Here is a 4,898-nt window from a genome sequence, read left to right as displayed (position 1 = left end):
ATGTGTGCACATGTGTGTTTGTGTGGATGTGATTGCCAATGTGGGTGTGGATGGAAGCTAGAGATTGTTGTTAGGATGTCTTTGTCAACTGCTTTCACTTTATTTTTAATTATTTTCTCACTGAGTCTGGAATACACAATTTTGGATAGACAAGCTAGCCAGAGAGTTCAGGATTTTGCCTGTCTCTGTCCCCCAATACTAGTGTTACAGATAGTATCACTATGCTTGGATTTTTGTTGTTGTTGAGAAGACAGGGTTTCACTCTGTATCCTGGAACTTGTGATATAGACCAGGCTGGCCTTGAATTCACAAAGATACTCTTATCTCTGCCTCCTGAGTGCTGGGGTTAAAGGTATGCACTACCATACCTGGGGATTTGAACTCAGGTCCTCATGGTTACTCAGCAAGTTCTTCATCCAGTGAACTATCTCCCAAGTCCCTTATTTAGAATTTTTTATTGCTTACAACAGGAACATTCACTTTTTCTTGCCTTTGGATTTGAACGGTGTCATAGGCTGCTCTTGAGTTTTGAGCCTGCTGTGTCTACAGGCTGAAACCAGACATCAGCTCTCTTGGGCCTTCAGCTTGCTAATGCAACCTGTAGGATTTGAGACTAATATATATGCATATTTTATAATGCATAATGCGCATACTTGTGTATGTAGCATAAAATATATGCTATGTAAATGTATTTGTAGATTATTCCTGTTTACCCTGAGGTGCTGATTCTGGAGAGCCTTGACTAATACAGCCAACAGAGGGCGATCTTTTATCAAGTTAGGCTTGTTTCCCATATTCATATGGTGGAAAGAGTTTTCTTTGATCATGCTCTTTCCCCTCACCCAACTCCGTCCAGATCCTACTTACATACCCACTCACCGTTATGTTGTCTCTTTCTAAAAAAAATATAAAACAAACAAAAAACAGGTCAAAACAAATGATAAGACAAAAAACTCCTGATTATAGCAAAACAAAAATTCATGTGAAAAACACAGAGTCCATTTTGTGTTGGTCAACTACTCCCAGATATGGGACATGCCTTGGATTGTGGTTGAAATACTCAAGTGTCACTCCATTGAAGAAAACTGATTTGTTTTCCCTCTCTCAGCAGTTATCGGCTGCTGGATGCTTGGTTAGGAGTAGGAATTTGTGTCTGCTTTTCCATGCTGGGATTTTATCTGGCTTCAATTTGTGCAGATCTTGTACATGATGTCATAGTCTCTGTGAGTTCATATGTGCATCAGCCCCGGCTGTGTCTGCACTATGCTGTTTTCTTGGAGTCATCCATCCCCTCTGGCTCTTACAGTCTTTCTGCCTCCTCTTCCTCGTAGATCCCTGAGACGTGAGGGGAAGAGTATGATACAGATGTCCCACTTAGGGCTGAGTGCTCCAAAGTCTCCTACACTCAGCATAATGTTCAGCTGTGAATCTCTGTGTTAAATAGCATCTGCTGAAGGACAAAGTTTCTCAGATGAGGGATGAGCAATGAACTTATCTTTTGGTATAGCAATATGTCATTATCAATTATTTTATTGCTATGTTGCTTTAGTACAATATTAGTATTGGGTTTTCCCTTAGGCCCATGACTGATCTACTCTCAGGAGAACAATCTTTTTAATTCTTGTTTGTTTTTTTTTTTTATTTGATGATGAAGGCAGCACCAGAGAAAGAGAGTAACATAAAGGGTTTTTGACATATGTGACATGAGGTCAGTCTAGAGCAGTCCTGCAGTGACTGAGGCATTGTGTGCTGTCCGAGACATAGCAAATTTCAGCTTCTAAAAACACTCTCCAACACAGCTTCTCTTCCTGAGATTCAAAGGCCATCCTATAACCAGTGGGATAAGTTTTAGGTAGGTCAAAACTTTAGAAGTTCAATGTCTTTAACAGAAGGACCAATGAAATGGGTGAAATACAGAGAGAAACCAACAATAGTGACAATGCACAATCTTGAATATATATACCAAGGTTTGAAAAGACCCATGCTTTTAATCACGGTTTTTCTCTGCACAGGGAGAGGAGCTTCAGGGTAGCCTAAGCTACAGTTGATAGTTGCTTTTCTTCTTTTGCTCTCTTCTGGCATTAAGTTTTTTCTTTCTTTTTTGGTGGCTACTTTTTCTTTCCAGTTCCCTTAAGTCTAACAAACTGGTTCTTATATAACTGCAGAGTAATGATTAAATATGCAGACCTGTGAGTGACTTCTTACTTCCCATTTTTGTTGAGGAAATGTTTTCATTCCTCACACTTTTCATTCTTAGAGCAACAACAACAAATCTATTTCCTATAATTGTTAAGGTAGTGCAAAAAGCAAATATATGTAAACCCTTTCCATCAAAGACTGTAGTAACACAGCTAGCACTTAGCTACTAATACCTAAGATATAAGTATCTGTAAACCTTAGCTGTCTAACACCATCATGGGATTAAATTTCTTGCAACAACAAACAAGAGTGTATCCATGTATGACTTCCATATTTTTAAAATGTTGTTAGGTACCACTTTACATGTTCTATGATGGGTATAATTTTTTAAAAGATTATATATATGATATGTACATACATACATATATACATACACACACACAGGCACACACACAGACACACACAGACACATACACAGACACACACAGACACACAGACACACACACACACACACACACACACACACACACACATATATATATATATATATATATATATATATATATATATATATATATATATATATGCATGTGAGTGTCCACAGAGGCCAGAAGAGGTATCATATCCCCTGGATCTGGAGTTATAGGTGGTTGTCAACCACTAGATATGAGTGTGTGAGTTCTGGGAACCAAACTCAGATCCTCTACAAGAACAACAAGTGCTTTTAAACACTGAACCATCATCTTTCTAGTCCCAGATGGATATAATTTTAAAAAAGAAAATAGCTGTTGTTATTGTGGAATAGCTGAAACTGTAATTCATTGCTTGTGGAAATGTAAAATGGCATGGTGGTACCTTGACAGGTACACTTCCAAGTATATAGCCAAAATAACCAAGAGCAAGGTTTCAAAGAGATTTTTACATACATGTTCTTAACACATTACTCACACTTAAGCTTCAAGCATTTCAAGCATATGTTGATGGATGAGTGAATAACATGCAGTCTATCAATCCATACAATGGAATATTGTCATCCATAGAATGGATAAAATTAATTTTTAAAAGTAATTTTACTGGCATATATTTATTGTACATGGTGCTGGATTTCATAAGGACATTTCCAAACAAGTATATAATGTATTTTAAGCATATTTCTCCATGGTCTATTCCCTCTCATCTCTTACCTCTCACACTTCCTTTTAGGAATACTTGTTCCTCTACAGTTTTGTTTCTAATTTCATGTCATGTTTACATAGCTGATTTATATCAGAGAAAATATTCAATATTTGTCTTTTTGAGACTGGCTTAATTTGCGTGATTCTCTCCAGTTGCATTTTTTCCTGCTAATAATGACATAGCTTTGTTCTTTATCATTGAAAATTTTATATATATATATATATATATATATGTAATATATAATATCATGTTTACCAATTCCTCTTGCATGAATTATGAAAACACTGCTTGCTGAGTAAATATAAACATTGATGACAAATATTATGATTATGCTTATATATGGTACATACGACAGGCAAATGCATACAGAAAGTAAATGAGAGATTACCAGAGACTAGGAGAAAGGGAAGTGAATTACTATTTAATGGGTATTGAGTTTTTGTTGGAAATGACAAAATTTTGGGTAAATATACCGGTTATGGTTACATGATATTGTGAATATATTTAGTGTCAATGAATCTTCATAGTTAAGATGATAAACATTCCAGAATATCATTCCAGAATAAAAATGAAAAATATTCTTAACAGAAGGGGTATTAGATCTAGTTGTAGCCCTTGACAAAGAGAGTGGGGAGGAATGAGTTCTGAGAGGTAAGGAGAGGCAACACCCAATTTTGTGGATGGTATGCTTAGGTGAAAGAGCAAATGCTGTGGAAGTTCTAGTAGCTATGATGTGATATGAAAACATGTAGATCCTCTGTCCTTCAGTTACAGAAAACTGTTAGCACGAGGACTAGATTTATCCATGTTCTTTACTGCAACTTTGGTGCCTAACACGGTATCTGGTATGTTGAGTACTTGATACATATTTGTTGGATGATTAAATGAATGAATAAATGAATATCTGTAACTTCCTAATCTGCTTAAATGATTCTGTAGCCTATCATTTGGGCACCTTTGTCAATTATTTGATGTACATTTAGAAGCATGAGCCTAGATTTTAAATATTTGCTTGTAATTAGCCTGGAGACTGTGTATTAGTTGGACTAGGCTAAATTCTCCATCTCAGGGAGCTGATTCAATAAAGAATTATTTTGTAGCTGTACTGTGGCCCAAAGCTGATGAAGGAGGGTTGTGATGCAGGTTGAGATTTTCTCCATGGAAGCTATTAGGGATCCAGCTTTCTCTTATCTGGCTCATAGGTATTCAGAGATCTTCCCTTTTGTACCTGGCAGATAAGTGAGAGGAGAACACATGAAGGATCATATGTGGCCTTTCAGTAGCCGGATCCCAAAGTGTCATACAACCTCTTGTCCACATCACATTGGATGGTATATGACTGCATTATTATTCAAGGGATTCCTAATAGTGAGATTCTGGGAAATGTGGTGTAGCTACATGTAAAGCATGAAAAGGAAGTGGTGTCTGGTGAACACACTGTATGCATATATGTAATGTGTAATAAGGGAAACTATAGGTGTTAGGAAATACTCCTAGGGAAGCTGTGTGGTGGGAATGTTAAAAGAAGTATCATGGGCCAAACATTCCAGAGCCTCAGTGTTTAAGAAATAGGAAAAGGAACA

This window comes from Peromyscus eremicus, chromosome X (assembly GCF_949786415.1).
Source record: "Peromyscus eremicus chromosome X, PerEre_H2_v1, whole genome shotgun sequence".
In the NCBI taxonomy this organism is placed as follows: Eukaryota; Metazoa; Chordata; class Mammalia; order Rodentia; family Cricetidae; genus Peromyscus; species Peromyscus eremicus.
Note: the sequence above shows the minus strand (reverse complement) of the source record.